A 14,749-nucleotide genomic window follows, 5' to 3' on the forward strand; every position below is an offset into this window, starting at 1 on the left:
TATTTTCAATGCAAAATCCTTATATAAACTAGCATTTTTAAGATCAAAACCTTAAAAAAAGTATTGAAAGTACCCTTATAAAAAGAGTACAAACAGAATTTAAATAAACCCATCTCAGCATTTTAGTTGATTAGGTTAATATTTTGTATACTATAGCTAAACCTACTAAATAACTATACCATTAGATGAATACATAATATTACAGTTTCACATCTAAAGTTGTTTTCTTTAGAGTGCAGCATAGTACAACATTCAAAATAAATGTATCCTTAAATGGCATTACAATTAAGGCACAATATAACCCACTTAGCATTAACCCTTGAAGAACTGCAATCTCAACAAGCAGTTTCATGAGAGACCTATGCTTTTGTAACAAAAATTACAAACATTAAATCCAAAATAATACTGTATAAACAAGAAAGAAAAACAAAACATACAAAAAAGAAAGAAAAACAAAGTAAAAAACAAGACAAAAAGGCATACAACTACAAATAAAACCATATCATCATTCTAATCTAATCAATACATACATAAAGACATATTGACTTCCTTCCTTTGTCCTAAAACCTCAAATTTTTTACTCTTACTGTATTGTTGTGTCTAATGTAAATTACTTCCATCTTTGTACTTTAACCCTGTAAAGCATCATTCATTACATACCGATAAGCTTACTCCAGAGCAGTGTTTTTCATATACTCTTTAGCACATCCCCATTCTTTTAATAATTTCTGGTCCGATTGTCCCCTTATGAATGCTGTGTGTCTTGCCAGATTTATACATTCACAAAATTTAATTTGCCATTCTTTCATTGATGGAATTTTTCTGCCTTTCCAGTTTTTTGCTATAAGCATCCTGGCAGCTGTCGTTGCATAAAGGAATACTTTCCTTTGATTGTCGGGAATATTGTTTGTGATTATACCTAAAAGGAATGCCTCCGGTTTTTTTTACTGAAAGATATTTTAAACATCTTTCTGATTTCTTCCTAAATTTCATTCTAGAATTCTTTAATAGGTCGACATTCCCACCACATGTGAAACATTGTTCCTATTTCTTTTTTGCATCTCCAGCAGGTATTTGATTTTAATTTGTAAATTTTAGCCAATTTTACCAGAGTTAAGTACCATTGGTACACTATTTTCATGAAATTTTCTTTGATTGTATAACATGCCGTAAATTTAATATCCCATTTCCATAATTTCTCCCATTGGTCCAGCCGAATTATGTATCCTATATCGCATGCCCATTTAGTCATAACTTCTTTTACTTGTTCATCCTTTAAGTCCCATTCTAATAATAAATTATACATTTTGGTTATATTCTTTTTTGAGTTTTGTAATAATTCTTTTTGTAATTTTGATTCTTCTTTTTCAAATCCTATTGCTTTATCCTGATTGAATATTTGGGCAATTTGGTGATATTGTAACCATGTGGTGCAGTATTGGGTCACCTCTTCGTATGGTCTTAGTTTTAATTGGCCCTGTTCCTCTTTTAGGAGCTGCTGGTATGTCGCCATTCATCCTATCGTATTTTTCTTTTTAACCAATGATACTTCTAACGGTGAGACCCACCATGCTATTTTCGGTTCTAACAACCTTCTATGTCTCACCCAGAGCTTATATAATGAATTTCTAATTACATGACTTAGAAATTCTTTATTTACCGCCACTTTGTTGTAAATTAGATAGGCATGCCAACCGTATCTGTTGTTCCATCCCTCCAAGTCTAAAATGACATTATTATGTAACTTAATCCAGTCTCTGATCCAACTAAAGCATACCGCATCATAATATATTCTCAGGCATTTGACATCTGTCGCATGTCCCGCTCGGCTACCTATGGTGTGTGTCTTGAAGCTGATGGTGGCTGTCATTTGCTTCCCCAAAACAACAACCCAACGGGGGATTTTGGCCCCCTCAATATTGGGGAAATTGAGCCCCCATGGCCAGGATTCAACCCAGATGGGAATGCATTTAATTATCTGTGTTTTCTAATAATTCTTGTAGCTTCCCCACCACTATCGTCTCCACCAGTTTGCCCCAGATTTTTTTTTTGGGGGGGTTAACATTCCAATTTCTCCTCCATCTTTGCCTCGCTGGCCAGTCCCATTTCCTTGGCACTGTGTGGTCAAGTTTCTCAATGTGACCTAGATGTGTTCATCCAAATCTGTTGCATGTCCCACTCGGCTGCCTGCACCCTGAGCCAAATTAATTGTTTGGTCCCTTAGGCTGGCTTAAGATGCGGTTTAAAAATACTGAGGATTTTGCTCTAGTTTGCTCTAGTTAGAGTTGCCAATCATTCTGGTTCCTTCCTCTTGGTTAAAAGTTGTTTATTTGTTTGGAAACCTGTTATGGTGAGAGGAATAAATATAGTAAAGGAGGAATAATTCAACCTTGGTGTAGAAAAGCCCAAAAAACTGTGCAAAACCCTGTAATTCTATATTTGAAAAATAGTACCATTGAAGTAGCAAATATTTCCACTGACTGTAAAACTTAGTTAATGACACATGGCCTGAGGGGTTGAGGTTTACGCTTCATCCTGGGGTTTTAGTTTAGACCTTTGCCACTGCTTTTCTGAGGGGAAGGGGGGAGAGAGAGAAGCAGTGGAATAAAGGGTTGTATATAAGAGTAAGAGAATGCTTGTGCAACCAGTCAAGCAATAAAGAAGCTCTTGACTGTGAATTTGAGTAGGACTCCTCTTCTTGTCTGGGGAAAACTCTGCTACAAACAGTGAGAAGCACACCAGAGAAGCAGGAAAGGGCAGAAGAAGTGTGTGGGAGAAACCTCTAATAGTTTCTCCTAGGGTTGACCTCCGTTACTGGCAAGTAGGCGGGTGTGGAGTTAGGAGCCAGTGTTGTGAGTGTGGTTGCTTGCATTGCCTTCTTCTGCCTGTCAGTGACCATCTGGGAGAGGGTGGGAACAAACCACCCCCAAACTGAGCTGCAGCGGAACGAGGGATTACGGTTTGCGAAGGAGAAACGGGACAAGCCATTCCTTGGACCTCCGTCACCCCCCCACCAGTGCTCTTCCAGTAGGGGAGAGGACATAAGAACTTAGTGGATCCTGGGGGGGGGGAGAGTTGTAGGGGTTCCTGAAACCTTTAGCTGTCTTTCGAATGGACAGTGTTGAATATGAATGCTGGTCTGTCTGATCACTATCAATAGTTGTTATTTTTTCCTCATTTAGTGGGGCTTGAAAATAAAGTTATTTTTTCAATCAAAAAAAAAAAAAAGAAAGAAAAAAAAAAGAAAAACATTTATTTGGATTTTCATTCTCTCTGCAAAAGGAAAGAAGTGAGATGAGGGCATCCTAACAGCCAGAAAGGGTGCTCTGCTTAGAAAACAGCAAAGAGCTGGCTGCTGCATCCCTTCCCACTGCTGCTGTTGCTGCTAATGGAGGTTTGAAGGAAAACGGGCCGAGTTCTGGGATTCATCAGGTGGCAGCTGCCATGCCGCCAGATTCCCCCTGTCTTCCGTGCTCTGCCGGTACACGAGGCCATTTGCAGAGGGGTGATTTCCACAGTCCCTCACCATCACCCCCCCTTCCTCTAGACGAGGGAAATAAAATTGCAGGAGTTTCCAGTTTCTGTACATACATCAGCAATAGGTACGCTTCAGTCCTTTCTACACCAAAACGGATTCTCTTTCGAACATGCCATCAGGTGGTACCGCCACACAGCTCACACCCGCCCTTAATGAACTTTTCAGCTACTTCAACCACTCCACTTTTTCCACGATCTGCATGTTCTTTTCACTCATTTTCTACAACTAGATGAAATCCTTGCTAGTCTCGCATCAATAGGAGCCCCACAACCACCACCCCGTCCCTCCAAATATTAGAAATATTATATATATATATATATATATATATATATATATATATATATATATCTCACAAATCCGTATATCTATATATCTAGCAGGGTATCCTCTCCCCTCTTTTCTGCAGCAATGCATCTCTTGTAACTTCAAGAATGGAAAGCATTCTGTGGTTACCAATCTTGTGATATTCCTCTTCCTCTTCCTCTTCTTCCTTCTCCTCTTCATCTCAATATTCCAGTGGTTCTTCCTCTCCACCCCCCTTTTGAGAAAAGGTCTGAGTCATCTGAAAAATCTACCTGCAAGATAGAAGTCACTGGCTTCTTGTGTGGCCTGTCCTTTTAGCTTCCTCTGTCCCTATGTGTTCTGAGGTGTTTTAAGTGAGACAAAAGTTCTTTGATGGCAGGGTGTGAATTGTGGAGGAGACTATACATTAAATATCAATTTTCCTTTAGGCTGGATGAGATTTCCCTTTAGTTTTGATATTTCTCCAGCAAACCCAGCAAACTCAAAACCAGCAGCAGGATGGGACGGAGCAGCCAGCTCTTTGCAGCTTTTCAAGCAGAGCACCCTTTCTGGCTGTTAGGATCCCTTCCTCTTTTTTGTGAATTAATCCCTGAATGCACCTCCCTAATGGCTGTGCCAGATGTAGCATTGTCTTTCACTTCTCTCCTCTTGCATACAGAATAATACAGATAAATGTGCTTGGGATTCTTCAAGTCCAGAATCTGGCTCTTGTGGATCACTTGCTGATTCCAGTGGCTGCAAATGGTTTCATTGTAGGAGGATCCCCTCCTAACAGTCATTCCAGGCTGATGCTTGTAGAAAAGCAATGAGAAAGTACATGAAGATTGTGGAAAAACTTGGAATGTGTCATAATGTACTAATATTGCCGAGCAAAACAAGCCAAGCTAAGAACTCACTCAGGATATTCAGGATTGAACCACACACCTTTGGTGGGACATCTTTTCAGGATAGAGCCCTACTACGACCAACATTTTAAAATTGGCTTGGCACTCTGTAATTATACTGATTTTTGGTATTTTGATGTTGCTTATATTAGTGTGTATTTTATATGTTAAATTTAAACATTTGTATGGAAAAAAGGTATAGGTATTTTTACTCAGAGAGGGAAGGAGGAACAGATTAGCTAAGCATGAAAGAGGTAACCGTGTTGGACCAAGGGTGGAGTTTATGGGCAATCTATCCGGAAGACATTTGTATTTCGAGGAGTTAGTGGTCTGATATGGTTACCCTTCCTGCCTTCTCTTTCTTCTCCCTCTCAATCTCCTGAGCCCTGTAACAGGAGATTTTTAATGCTGGATGTTTTTAGATAAAGATGATGATGATGATGTATTTATAAATATACCTGACGGGCATACAGAAACTGTGCAAAAATTTGCAATGTTTATATTTTAAAAGGTGAATACTACAATCATAGTTGCAAACACTTTCTTTTTGCATGGTGCCTAGTCACTGATCTAAGTGACAGCGGATGGCTGTATAGGAGCTACTGCTTTATCACACTAGGTTGGTGGCATTCACTGTGCCATTAACCCAATATTTTTTTAAAAAACTATCCCCCCCCAATGTGGGGTGGAATTTAGTTCACAAGAATAGTCAATTTCAACCCGGTGCTTTTCATAAACAAGGGGAATAGTGAAGAGAGAAATGAGAGCCGGTTTCAGCCTTCTCAGCCCATTGAACAAGGCACCTACATAGGTGAAGAGCCACATCCACAACACAAACTTCAGGGATTTCACTAAAAACAATTTTAAAAGGAGCCCTAAGATATGGCAATAGCTGTTGGAAAAGTTACGAGTCACTGCACATTGTTTTTGTCATTGTCTTTTGTTAGCCATCTGTTATCAGGCCATCAACTACAGGGTCATAAACTGAAAATATTTTTATATGTTCCTATATTGGGACAAAAAGAGAGAGGCACTAGTGGGTCTTTTAAACGAACTAAACAGCTAATATTATTGTCCCTTGATAAAACCAAGTTACCCCATGATTTCTTAGACCAAAAAAAGCACCAGAAAAGCAACGTTTGTAAGGGCAGTACAGAATTGACCAAGTGTGAAGGCTGGAGCACTTACAAGTGATGCACACAAAATGTAAGCCACAAAGAGCAACATGAAGGTGTTTCCATGCGATGGCTACCTTTTTGCTGCAAGGTATAATGTGCATATTGGTTGGCATTCCAAACCATTCTTCTCCATGGCACGGCAAAGCCTGAGAAAGGCTTGCAGTATCACAATGATGGCTGGGTAGTCAAGTTAAAAAAACAACCACTACCAAGCCAGCAGCACCTCCTGTATGGCAGTAATGTGTGCCAGCTCTCACGATCCCATTTCTCAGAAGCAGTCATTTGATGAATACAGTGCAAAGTCTCTGAGGTTTATGAGGCTTGTGCTGATCCGCTGCCTAGGCTTTAAGTTGTACCTCACTGGGTGGCAGCCTATGTCGTTTTCTGCCGCATTGCCCCTCCTAGACAGCATGGAAACCATGTGATTCAGCTTGGACTGGATGACAGAGTAGTGGAATTCCCTCTCCTTGTTCAGCTTGAGGAAATAGTCTCCCCTGTGGTTGGCAGCATAGTCTATGGACCTCAGGGATGTCAGCGAGCCCATAGAGCTTGCCCAGGAGCACTGGGAAGACAGTGAAGAAAGCGACCGAGCACTAGATGAAGTTGAAGTGGCCTTCCGAGAAATGGGAGATACTTCTTTAGATAGCATCATCTGACTGTAAAACTTCGTTATGGACACATGACTTGTGGGGTTGAGTTCACCCTGGGGTTTTAGCTTGGACTTTTGCTGAAGGGTCAAGAGGTGAGGAATTTGAGTCTGTTCCTTCCACAGGTTGGGGAGAAGGAGGTGGGAGGCTGTCTCCAATCTGAGAACAGGATGGCATTAGATTTCCCTTTAGTTTTGATATTTCTCCAGCAAACCCTATTTTCCTTGTCTTTCATTCAGTTGGAAATATTGGAGCCAGCCTGTCAAAATATATGGATTTCAAAGTTCTTAATTTATTAATTTCCCCCTCTAATAACATTTTATATGCTTGGACTTTTGCTGAGGGGTCAATAGGTGTGGAATTTGAGTCTGGTCCTTCCACAGGTTGGGAAGAAGGAGGTGGGAGGCTGTCCCCAATCTGAGAACAGGACAAGGCAGGTTCACGGATGCAAACGTCGGAATGGGCATTGTGATTCTGCTCTCTTCTCCTTCCAGCAGTTTTCTGTAGGTTGCAATCTCAATATCAAGAGCCATCTTTACATTCAGCAGGTCTTGGTACTCGTGCTGATGTTTTGGGTCACCTCCTGGAGTCGAGTATTGTTGTCTTGGTAGTTAGCAGCTTCAAGATTAAAGTTCTCCTCCATCTCTCGCATCTGACATTCCAGGGATTCGTTAGTTCCTTTAAGTGCATCCACTTCACAGGTGAGACTCTGAATTTGCCTGCGCTACTTATTCGCTTCTTGTTTGGCCTGGCGCAGGGCATCATTGCTCCCGGCTTGCTTTTAGCAGCCAGGATGGACAAGGATCAAGAAGACAGGTGGTTGGTTTCACTCGTCCAAGCAGCCTGTCCGCATCCTAAGAGGTAACAGATTGGAATTGATCCCATAAACATGACTAGACAGGACTCTAGCACTCTCCTGCCCTGGCCCTGCTCCCACGGTGGAGTCTACCTCCTTCCAAATCTGAGACCCATGTTCTACAGTTTATCTGGAAGAGAATAGTGGAGTTCTCTCCATTACTAGATGCACGGGGTTAAAACATCTGATCCTTTCCCCTGTTCAGGTCTTTATTCTCTCTCTCTTCTATCTCCTGTCTCACTGGAGAGAACCAAGTGCCAGGATCCCACACTTGCAGTCTGTTTTAAGAGGTTAGTGGCAGAGATTCCTCTCCTCTTTTGGACAAAGTTCGGATGCCCGCTCTGCAGCTTTTAAAGAGAGTAGGGAAGTCTCGGCTGCGGGAAAATCTTGCCCCTTCGGTAATGATGCAACCGTTCTTAGGGTATGCACGGTGTGGTTGTTCTCGGGGTTGATTTGCAGAATTTTCCCGATTTCCCGGCATCGATGGTGTTATCTGAATTGCTGGTACCATTGGGGGGTCTTCGTCAAAGATAATTAAATCTGTCTCTGGCTTTCTATGTGTCCCATTTCCCTTGGGAGGGTTGTCACTTGGCATTGGCTGATCAGATTCCAGTTGGGATAGAGGGTGATGAAATTCTGGATCTGCCAAAGGCGCAATAGAGTGTCCTATCTTTGAATTATCTAGATTGGGCTGGCGTTCTTTGTGTGTTTGACCTTTTTGGTCTGATGTTTTCCTCTCCAAGTGAGTGTTGCAGCTGGGTTCACCGCACATATTCATCTTTGACGGCCCTTCTGAATGAATCATGGCCCTATGGCGAAAGCCCTTCGGCAGAGAGGGTGCTGATTGCTTGGGGTCGGTCCAGCTATACGACAAGTTTGGCAGTAGTTGTTTTCGTTCTGTGTCTTTAAAAACACGCCTCAAAACAATATCATAGTCCTGTAAAATGGCCCTATATTTCAGTAGCATTTTAGGGGTAGCTGGGTCAGAAAATGTCAGCATGAGTCTCGTGTGCTGGGGGTCCGTGCAAAGCAAGTTTATCGCGATCAGAGTGTTGCAATGGATATTTAGTAAAAGCTTAAAGTTTCTCTTCACACTGTCGATTGATTTCCAGTAAGGCAGCATACGATTAAAAGGATATATATCTAGAGCTACTTGAGTACTTTGTAGGATCAGGTCCCTACTTTTGCTTTTGTTGTTTTTAGTATTTGTAGTCTCTCTGTTATCAAGTCCAGACTGGTTGCACCCCTGTACATGATGGTCCAGAGGGAGGGCAACGCTATGGTCAGTCTCTTTAGTACTGAGTGGGCTATTTTTGGCTGCCAGGAGCACCAACTCCATCAGGAGAGACGTTACCTTTTCTAATTTTTTTTTTTTTTGCAGCAAGAGTCCCAGTTTTATTTTTATTTTTTTAATACATTTTTATTAAAATTTCACAAATTTTAAACAAACACAAAAACACAAACAAACACAACACAAATAACAAGTATAGTTTCAGATCCTTATTTTCTTAACATCTTTCCCTGACTTCCCCACACCTCCCCTTCTTGTATTCCAATTCCAATAGTTAGCTCAGCAAGTTCTTGTCCCCAGCTTTAACCTTATTATTATTATACTTAATTCATCTTAATTAACCAATTTTAACTTATAGACCTCAATTTAAACAACAGTACTCATTCTTTACACCCTTTTCTAAGGTCGACCCAAATTCCCTTCCATGAATTTCCCAATTTTTATATTAATTACAAAACACAATAACAGAAAGACAACATATAATTATACACCCTTTGGATTCCAAAACTCTCACCCCCCCTTTCCCGGTTTCGATCCCCAAAGAATGTCCATCAGTCCATCAACTATCAGCCTGGAGATCTCACGTCCGAGGCCCTCAAATCTCTCTCAGCCCCCCCTCTGCCGGTTTTTTTGGTAGTCCTTTATATTAAACCTCAAGTCTCGGAGAAGCTCTGTCCCCAAAGGGTCTATGTTTCTTCCAACCAGACCTCCATGTTCAAAAGTGGAGCCCAAATCTTGTTTCTTGTTGCTTTTAAGTCCAAATGTCCCAAATGTCCCAAAGGCTCCAACTTTCACCTTGATCAAATTTGTAATCCATAGGTCTTCAACTCTCCCCATAGGGAGATCCCTCCATTCTTCATTCTCCAACTCAAACCAAACTCTCATCATCCAGGTCTTGTTTTTCGCATCTGTCTTAGCAGGCCTCTGGCTCTCCTTTGTCGTCTGCGGCATTTCAGCTCCACCTTCCCACTCCTCTGGAACAGCACATATCTCTTCTTGTTCAGCTGCATAGGTTTCTTGAGTCAAGTCCTTGACACATTCAGCAAGTTTGTTTATTTTTAAATTCAAAGTTGTAGCATTTGTAGCCAAAGCTTCACTCTGACCTTGTAACTTTCCCAGGAGAAAAAAACATTCTATCCAGCTCAGCCTGTATTTTTCCACTTGCAGCCATTGTAATGTCTCAGAACCCCCTCTAGAGGGATTCTAGTTACTTAATATTCCTTCCAACTCCAATCCAACATTCAAGTTAATTTGTTTCAATTCTTCTTTATTTTCAACAGTTTAAAGTCAGATTGTAACAAAAATAACCAGCAAAGGTAGCAGAAACCAATTTTTTTTTCCTTTTCCAGCTTTGACAGCTAATTTGACAGCTGTCAAACTCTTTATGTCTCCTCACCAGGCTCTCTCGTGGATCACTCCCGGATCCCGGGGGGTTGCACTTCAGCTCTTAAAATCAGTTCTTATCCTCCAGCAAAGTTACTTATACTGCCAAGTTGTGGAATTAATATCTTTTATCCCAAAAAGAGAAGGATATTCTCTCAACCTTAATTATCAGTTCTTGGTTTAATTTATCTACAGAAAGGGGAGACGGACTTCCTTTTAGCACCTCCCCCGATCGTGCCAAATTTTTTTAAAAAAGGATTTTTAGTTCCAATTTCCGTACTACTCACGGGTTGTTACTTTTAGAGTCCAAATGTTCAAAGAAAGAAGTCAGCGCTCTTCGGCCATGGCATGCAGCTTCGCTCTGTAGAAGAAGCGGTCTACTCTCAGCACCACGCCACTCTCCGTCCCCCGTTCCGAAGCCTTTAAAAAGGCTTCTTCGCGGGTGAGGGAGGGCGCAAATGGTGCCCGCCGAGTCACCAAGTCCACAGGCTTCAGCGCCTGTGGTTTCTGAGTGTCCCCGCGTCGCCACCACGGCAAGATCCGTCTTCTACAGAGCCGATTCCCTCCGGAGTTCGGAGGGAATCCGCCATTAGCCTTTCGCGCTAACCCGGAAGTCTACCTTTTCTAATTTGATGTTAATTTCCTCCACTGTTCTTGCAGTCAGCAGACAGTGGTCCGCGAGTATTTCTGCATAGAGCAGTGCCCCCTCAGATGGTAGTTCATGGGATAATTCATGAGTGCTCATCTCAGCATTCTCCCCTGGGTGATCTCCACCCATTAAAGCATCCCCACCTACCTGGGAATGAATTCTACTTGGTGTGGTAGGTTCTGAGTTCTGTGCTTTTACAAAATCGTCCATTTTGCTCTGCTTGATCTTTTGTGGGCTCCCTTCTGGAGATGAGGCCGGCCGTTTCTTTTTCCTAGGCATTTTCCAGGGATAGAGCCGCTGTAAATCAGAGCAGCTTCTGCTGTAAATCAGGAAGTTCGGCATCTACCCACGATAGGGCGTCTAATCTCCACTCCTGCTGAGCCGTAGCTAATCAGGGCCTTCTCTGGAGCTTTCCAGACTTTCTGTAACTCAGGCCCTTGACCTAAGCTTTGTAAATTAATAGCTGCCAAGTAACAAAGATAAAGTACTGAGGTTGATAAAAGCTAATAAAAACTGATAAAAAAGCTAATAAAAACTGATAAAAATAATAAAAACAACATCAACTGATGCGGAGCTCAAGTCGACGCTACTACTAACAACAACGTCAAATTATATTATAAATGATATTATAGGTTCCCATATGCCCCCTCTCCCCTTCACCCCTGTGTGATCTCAATATTTTACTTCCATCTTTTTGTGTTGTTATAATTTAATAATTATTCAGTTGATTCTATTATTTTCTTGCTTACCCCTGCATGTTTTACACATTCTCTATTAATATTACAATTCCGGAACCATATTTTTTCATGTATTCCTTCACTCCGTCCCACTCTCTAATTATTCTCTGATTTGAGTGGCCTCTAATAATTGCCGTCAATTTTGCCGTTTCTGCAAACTCGCCGAGTTTGTTTTGCCATTTTGATAGTGATGGGATTTTATCCTCCTTCCAGTTTTTTTGCAATTGTTGTTGCAAAAAGCTGTTGTTGTGTAAAGGAGTAGATTTTTCTTGTCTTTGGGGATGTCATTAGATATTTGGCCGAAAGCTTTCATGAGGTGATCTACAGCAGGGTTGAGCAGGATAATAGCCCAAAATCTTTGACAAAGAACTTGTTCCATGGAACTGTGTTTTTTCCATCATTTACAAAGGAAATGGGGCTGCTGCAGTTGGAAAGATGCCTTACTTGGTCATATGGCACAAATGGTTGGAGCCCCATGGTATTAAAGTTTAAGACATGCCTGCAAGGAGCACTCTGAATGTTCTGCCACTTGGGGACAATCAAGCTGCAGAATGTTTTAGCTTTCTCTCTTTTTTTAATAAGATATTTATTAAAGGTTTTTAACAATATAACCAACTTCACATTCACAACCAAAGAAAAAAAACACCATCACAATCAATACAAGAAAAACATACAAAACATACAAAAAAAACAGAGAAAAAGCATAAAAAAACATGAAAAAAGAAAAAGATTCAATTTCTTAAGTATTATTTCCATAACCCTCTTTCTTGACTCCCTCACATCTCCCTTTTCTGTGTTCTCATTTACAAGATCTTATTCACCTTCTTTCAAATCTTATTTTATATTATACATTTCAACTATTTATGTCTCCAACTTTTCCCCCTTTATTATCAATTATTTGAGCTTGACATAATATTGTTCGGATTTCAACTTTGTTCTTATAAACCACTTTTGCATACTCCTTTCAAATATGTTACTAATGCCATGTTATCTTCACATCCTGCATCATTCTAACATTCATACAGTTTACAATACTTTTGCAAATAGTCTTTAAATTTCTTCCAGTCCTGTTCCACTATTTCTTCTCCCAGGTCTCGGATTCTGCCAGTCAATTCTGCCAAGAATGTTTTAGCTTCCTCTGTCCCTATGTGTTCTGAGGTGTGCATCCTCAGAAAAGGTTGAGCGTTTTAAGTGAGACAAAAGTTCTTTTATGGTAGGGTGTGAATTGTGGAGGAGGTTATACATTTTAGATAGATATTTTCCTTTATGCTGGATTAGAGTTCCCTTTAGTATTGATATTTCTCCAGCAAACCCTATTTTCCTTGTCTTTCATTCAGTTGGAAGTATTGGAGCCAGCCTGTGAAATATACATAGATTTCAAAGCCCTTTCCTCTTTATTTATTAATTTCCCCCTCTAATAACATTTTATATGTTGCCCAATTTCCCTTCATGTTTTTCTTCTTAACGGCAAATGCTTCGATGGGTGAAATGCACCAAGGGCTTGTAGGTTCCAGGAGATATTTATATTTCATCCATGGTTTATATAAGACCTGAGTTGTGTAGCTGCATCTTCTGTTTTGTGCTATAGGCTGTATTTAGATGTGGTGATTATTGCTTTGGTTTTCCTGATTATTCTGTTAGGGCTACTGTTATTTTTTCCAATGTTTCTTTCACAGTACATTACCTGTTCTGCCATGGAACTGTGTTTTTTCCATCTTTTACAAAGGAAATGGGGCTGCTGCAGTTGGAAAGATGCCTTACTTGGTCATATGGCACAAATGGTTGGAGCCCCAGGGTATTAAAGTTTAAGACACACCTGCAAGGAACACTCTGAATGTTCTGCCGTTTGGGTGCAATTGAACTGCAGAATCTGAACTACACAGGGGCTGATAACCTGGTATGCACCATTGAATTTTTCTGGAAAAATCTGTGGGCGTGGTGTGACACAATATCAAATTTCATTGGACAACATTGCTGTTCACACATGTATGCTTCTCTTCCCCCCTTAAAATGGAAGCAAATAAGTAAAGAGAAGGCGAGGAGGGGAGGGGAGGTTATCTCTCCTACTGCTTTTCTAACCAATATTCTAAATTGCTAAATCATGGTTTGATTTTTATTAGCTTCTTTGAAGTTTTCAGAAGGAGGGGGAAAGTACAAATACTTTAAATAAGCCAATACATAAAGATATGAAAGGAACCTATTGTTTCTGTATACAATGCTAATGTTACCATGAACAAAACCTTTTATTTATTTTTGTTTATTGGTTTAGAAACATTGTATGAAGCCCTGCAGCATGCAAATAATATACAGATGGATACATTGAATGTTTCCCATTCCTCTCATCTACGACTAGCGGGCCATTTCCCTTGCCAGTCCCACTTCTCTGTGAAGTTATATCTCTCGATGTGACCGAGATGTGTCCTTCCACATCTGTCACATGTCCCGCTCGGCTCCCTATGGCGTGTGTCTCTTGCAGCAGATGGTGGCTGTCATTTGCTTCCCCATAACAACAACCTAATGGGGGGATGCTGGCCCTCTCAATATTGGGGGGATTGAGCCCCCATGGCCAGGATTCAACCCAGAGGGGAATGCATTTAATTATCTGTGTTTTCCCATAATTATTGTAGCTTCCCCACTGCTATTGTATCCACCAGTTTTCCCCAGATTTGGGGGGGGGGGTTAACATTCCAATTTCTTCTCCATCTTTGCCTCGCTGGCCAGTCCCATTTCCTTGGCACTGTGTGGTCAAGTTTCTCTCTCTCTCTTTTTTTAAAAGAAATATTTATTAAAGTTTCCAATTTTTAACAAACAAAAAGAAAAAACAAACATAAAAATATTAAAAAACACATTAATTTCACAACTTATTTTCTTGTAACTTGTTTCCCCGACCTCCTCGTACCTCCCCTTCTTGTATACCCAGTTTGAGTTGTTTATACAGCAAATCCTTATCTCAACATCTTAAATTGTTGTAGCTTTAAATTCTTACTTACAAAAAGAAAAAGAAAGTCATTTTATCATAATTACAGCTTGAAACCCCTTAAGTTCAATCCAACATCATTCAACATTCCTTAATTTTACAATATTTTTGTAAATAGTCATTAATTTTTTCCCAGTCTTCTTCTGCCGACTCTTCTCCCTGGTCACGGATTCTGCCCTTTCTCCTCCATCTTTGCCTCGCTGGCCAGTCCCATTTCCTTGGCACTGTGTTTTCAAGTTTCTCAATGTGACCTAGATGTGTTCATCCACATCTGTTGTATGTCCCACTTGGCTACCTGCACCCTGA

At 40.7% G+C, this 14,749-nt stretch overlaps 1 protein-coding gene across 9 annotated transcripts in view; it reads left to right on the forward strand.

The window, feature by feature from the left end:
- The window catches only part of LOC309523627 (putative G-protein coupled receptor 34), a 303,235-nt gene that overhangs the window by 44,624 nt on the left and 243,862 nt on the right, over positions 1-14,749 (forward strand). The gene's annotated exons all lie outside the window — the stretch shown is intronic.

The sequence above is a fragment of the Podarcis vaucheri genome (assembly GCF_965113315.1).
Source record: "Podarcis vaucheri genome assembly, chromosome: Z".
Taxonomy (NCBI): Eukaryota; Metazoa; Chordata; class Lepidosauria; order Squamata; family Lacertidae; genus Podarcis; species Podarcis vaucheri.